The sequence below is a fragment of the Hylobates moloch genome, unplaced genomic scaffold (assembly GCF_009828535.3).
Source record: "Hylobates moloch isolate HMO894 unplaced genomic scaffold, HMol_V3 SCAFFOLD_6, whole genome shotgun sequence".
NCBI classification, from domain to species: Eukaryota; Metazoa; Chordata; class Mammalia; order Primates; family Hylobatidae; genus Hylobates; species Hylobates moloch.
Window position 1 is genome coordinate 42,128,800 of NW_026652281.1, and position 6,000 is coordinate 42,134,799.

The following is a 6,000-nucleotide window of genomic DNA, read 5'->3' on the forward strand; positions in this document are numbered from 1 at the left end:
TGAGGGAGGGGAATCACTTGAACCTAGGAGGTGGAGATTGGAGTGAGTCAAAATTGCGCCACTGCACTCCAGCCTGGTGGTAGAGTGAGACTCCATCTAAAAAATTATCTATCTATCTATCTATCTATCTATCTATCTATCTATCTATCTATCTAGATAAATCTTCCTATTATAAAGACACATGCACATATATGTTCATTGCAGCACTATTTACAATAGCAAAGATATGGAATCAACCTAAATGCCCACTGATGATAGATTGGATAAAGAAAATGTGGAATATATAAACCATAGAATGCTATGCATCCTTAAAAAATAATAATAAAATAATGAGATAATGCCCTTTGCAGGGACATGGATGGAACTGGAGGCCATTATCCTCAGCAAACTAACTCAGGAACAGAAAACCAAATAACACATGTTCTGTCCTAAGTGGGAGCTAACTTATGAGAATACCTGGACACAAAGAGGGGAACAACACATATTGGGGCCTACTTGGGAGTGGAGGGTTGGAAGAGGGAGAAGGCCAGGAAAAATAATGGGTACTAGGCTTCATACCTTGGTGATGAAATAATTTGTACAACAAACCCCCATGACACATTTATCTATCTAACAAACCTGCAAATGCATCCCTGAACTCAAAAGTATAAAAAAGACAAAATGTAGCATAAGTGTCCTCTTGTTGTAATAAAAAATAAGGTCATTAAAAAAACTACAAGATGTTTTATGTAAGCCTCATTGTAACCACACACAAAATAAAAGCTGTTGCAGATACACAAAAGATAAAGGGAAAGGGAAAGAATCAAAATATATCATTAGAAAAATACAAGTCACCAAAAGACAGCAAGATTGGAAGAGAGGAATATGATAACTGCAAAACAGTGAGTAAAGATGAACCAAATGCCAGTAGCAAGTCCTTATTTATCAACACTTACTTTAAATATAAATGGATTCAATTATTCAATCAAAAGACAGAGTAGATGAATGAATTTAAAACAAAATCAAGATGAAACAATATGCCATTCACAAGAGACTCATCTTAGCCATAAGACACACATAGAATGAGAGTGAACAGATGGAAAAAGATATTCCAGGCAAATGATAACCAGAAAAGAACAGGGTTGGCTACTCTTCTATCTAACAAAATAGACTTTAAGTCAAAACTTTAACGAGAGACAAATAAAGTCATTTTATTACGATAAAAGGATCAACTCTTCAGGAAAATAACAAAATTTTATATGTATGCACCCAACAGTGGAACATTTAAATGTATAATACAAATACGAATAAACCTGAAGGGAGAGATAGATTGTAACACAATAACATAGGGAATATAATACTTCACTTTCAACAATAGGTGATTCACACAAAAAGTCAATAGGGGAATGATGATTTGAACGTGAACGACACTTCAGACCGAATGGACCTAACAGACATATATATATAAAACATTTCATCCAACAGAGGCAAAGTACACATGCTTCTGGAGCATACACAGGACACTCCACAGAATAGACTGTGTTAGGCCATAAAACAAGTCTTAAAATGTTTAAGAATATTGAAATCATATCAAGTATCTCTCCTGACCACAATGGAATAACAATAAATATCAGTAACAGAAGATTTTTGGAAAATTCACATATACACGAAAATTACATAGCATGTTCCTGAACAACCAACTAATAAAGAAATTAAGAAGAAAACTTAAAAAGTATCTTGAGATAAATGAAAATGGAAACACTACATCTAAACTTATGCAGCAAGTGTCATGCTAAGAGGAAAGTTTATAGAAATAAATACCTACATCAAAAAGGAAGAAAAACCTCAAAAAACAACTTAATGTTACACTTTGAGGAACTAGAAAAAGAAGGATAAGAAAACAAAATTAGTAGAAAGAAGGAAATAATAAAGATCACAGAAGAAATAATTGAATTGGAGAATAGTAAAATGATAGAACAGATTAATACAATGAATAGTTGGTTCTTTCAAAAGATAAATAAAATGGGCAAACCTCTAGTAAGACAAACTAAGAAAAAAAGAGGACTCAAATAAATAAAATTGGAAACTAAAGAGGAAATATTATAACAGATATCACAGAAATACAATGGATGATAAGAGGTTACTATGAATCAATATATGCCAACAGATTGGAAAACCTAGAAGGATGGAAAAACTTACAGAAGCAAACAACCGACCAAGGCTGAATCACGAAGAAATACAAAATCTGAACACGTCAATAGAGAAAGATGATGATAATGAAATCAGTAATAAAAATTCTGCCATGAAAGGAAAGCCCAGAACCAGAGAGCTTCATGGTAGAATTCTACCAAACATTAAAAAAAGAACTAATACTAATTTTGTCTCAAAAGCTTCCAAAAAAATCGAAGTGTAGGGAATATTTCAAAAATTTTCTTACAAAACCAGTATGACATGATACTAAAGCATCACAAGGATACCACAATAAATGAAAATTATAGGACAACATCCCTAATGAATATACATGCAATAATCCTTAACAAAACACTAGCAAACTGAATTCAACAGCACAAGAAAAGAGTCGTTCATCATGATCAAGTGGGTTTATCCATGGGATGCAAAATGGATTGCACATATGAAAATCAATCAATATGATACACCATATTAACCAACTGAAGAATAAAACCCATATGATCATCTCAATAGATGCAGAAAACAAATTTGACAAATTTCAACGTTCTTTTATAATAAAAACTCTCAATAAATTAGGTATAAAAGGCCATATCTGAAAAGCCCACAGGTAACATACACAACTGTGAAAAGTTGGAAGTTTTTCCTCTATGATCAGGAACAAAACGAAGATGCCTATTCTAACCAGATCTATTCAATATAGTACTGGAAGTTTTGGTCAGAAATAAAAGACGCCCATATCAAAAAGGAAACAGTAAAATGGTCTCTGTTTTCCAATGACCTGACCTTATATATAGAAAAACCTAAGGAATTCACTAGAAGAAGTTAGATCTGATAAATGAATTCAATAAAGTTTCAGGGTACAAAATCAGCCTGCAATATCCAACAGCATTTTTTACACAAGCAGTGAACTTTCTGAAAAAGAACATAAATTTATTCTGTTCACAGTAGCATAAAAATATACTTAGGAGTAAATTGAACCAAGGAAGTGAAAGATATACATAAAGAAAACTAAAACATTGATGAAAAAATTATAGATGACACAAATGAATAGAGAGGCTTAACTGATTCATGGTTCTGCAGGCCATACAGAATTGGAGGCAAAAGAAGGAGCAGGCACATCACACGGTGAAAGGAGGAGGAAGAGAGAGAGACAGCAAGGTGCCACACTTTTAAGCAGCCAGATCTCGAGATAAGTTACTCACCATTGTGAGGACAGCACTAAGGAGATGATGCTAAACCGTTCATGAGAAATCTACCGCCATGATCCAGTCAGTTCCCACCACGCCCCACCTCCAACATTGATGATTACATTTCAACATGGGATTTGGGGGGAAGGGAGGTAGATCAAAACTGTATCACCATATGATTCACTAATCCCACTCCTGGGTATATATCCAAAGGCATTAAAATCAGTATGCCAAAGAGATATCTGCACTTTCATGTTCATTGCAGTATTATTCACAATAGCCAAGATATGGAAGCAATCTAGGTATTCATCAATAGTTAAATATATAACAATAATGTGTTTTATATAGATACACAATGGTATACTATTCAGCCTTAAAAGGGGGGATTTCTGTTATTTGGACAACATGGATAACCATGAAAGACATTATACTAAGTGAATAAGCCAGGCACAAAAAGACAAATAGTTCATTATCTCATACGTGGACTCTAAAAAGTACAACTCCTACAAGTAGAATGTAGAATGATGGCTACCAGAGGCTGGGGGAGGGAGAGAGATGAGAAAAGGGGAGATACTGATAAAAGGGTACAAAGTTTGAGGTAGACAGGAGGAATAATAAGCTTTAGTGATCTATTGCACAGAATGGTGACTACAATAAACAATAATGCATTATGTATTTCCAAATTGCCAAACGAGCTGATTTTAAATGTTTTCACAACCAAAAAAGGTAAGTTATGTGAAGTTATGGATTTGTTAATTAGCCTGAATTGATCATTCCACATTGTAAATATGTAGCAAAACATCACATTATACCCCATATATATACACATATATATCCCTATATAATTATTATTTTCCAATTACAAATGAAATTTAAACAACTTTTTAAACTAGAGTAATGCTAGTACTAAAAACAAGTAGCACTGTAACTGTACAAGCAACGATATGATCTGTTAGCCAGCAACTCTCAAGTCTCAGTAACTTATAACAACAAAGCTGTTTTATGGCTTTAAACTTTTTTTTTTTTGGTTATTTGCTATGCAAAAACAGATCACAGTCAACAAAGCAACTCTATCCATTGGAACTTGAGAGTCATTGGAGGGCCTAGCTTCATGGGGCAAATACTATTTGGAATAATGTTGGTCACTTTTCCAGAGGAAAAATAAAGCTCTGGAGATTTGCACAACCAATTAAATATTTGGCCTAGAAATATCACAACAAATTTATATACATAATTTGCTTACTAGAGTGTCTCACTTGACCGCCACATAATAAAAAATAGCAAGAAAATGCATACAATGATGTGTCTGAAAGGTCAAGAGCCAGAAACACTCAGTGAACAACACTAAAGTTTTCCCATTTTAATTGCCGCATTTTTAGTTTACTTCATGTGACACAGATGACATCTTTAATGATGGTTAAACTTTCCAATTATGCTCCTTCATTTATCAAAATTGGATAAGCAGTTGAACTTTTCCAGTTAATTTTTCTTATTACTTGATCAATGATTTTTAATAACTTTAAAAAATCAATTTGAGATTTTTAATTCAGTATCAATACACATAATAACCACCATCACTCACAATAATAGGGGTATCTCTTTAAATGGCACAGGAGCAACACAAAAATTAGATGTAATTGCTTCAAAAGTTAATTTTTAAAACAATATTCGTTGGATGATCACATTTTTACTAGTCTCAATATTTATGTTTATATTTTAAACACAGTTCACTGATTTTATTCCAATTAAATGTAAAAACATATATTTCCATCCTGTCTATACAAAATTTTTGTGTATGATAAATTTAAATATTGCTAATATATTTATTCACCATTTTGAAATACAATGGAGTCACATGTATACCTGTTAGAACTGAATTGAACCTCTGGAAATAAAGAACCATAATAATAAGTGAGAGGTGATGATTCAGCATTTTTCTCAATAAGCATGTGCCTCTGAGAGTAAATTCAATGGAATCTTCAGTAATAAGTCCATATTTTGATGTCTTTGGAAAGAGAGCAGACATTCTGCAAAGAGTTTCCAGATCATTTAGAAAGGAATGAATCACACTGTTTGTGCAAGTGGTTGGAAGATGGAAACTTCCTTTATACCATTTGAAAATTACATTGAAGGATTATATTTATTAGGAAAGATACCATGGAGAAACACTATGAAGGATTTACAAGAACTCTGTACGACGTTGTATACATAAGACAGTATGTTCCATATTTTATGGGTAGTTTAATGTACTGTCAAGAGAAACTGACAAAATGTTCCCCTTGCCATTTGATTACAACTTAACTCATGAGGTATAAATCTACTGTGCAAAATATTTTATAGCATAAAATGCGTGTGGAAGTTCTATTAATAATCAATACATAATTTATCAGGAATAGACATAAGACTATTTTGCCTGTTTTCACAATTACATTGTGATATTATCTGTTCTTATGAAATTATTTGTGAATAAACTTTCAAAAAATAGAATTGTTTTAGGTTTCCAGAATATTTGCAGAGATGGTATAGAAAGTTTCTGAGTAACCTTCATCCAGTTAACATCTTACATTGCCATGGTGCATTTGTCAAAACTAAGAAACCAATGTTGATAACATCGCCATTAACGAAACTCTGTACTTCACTTGAA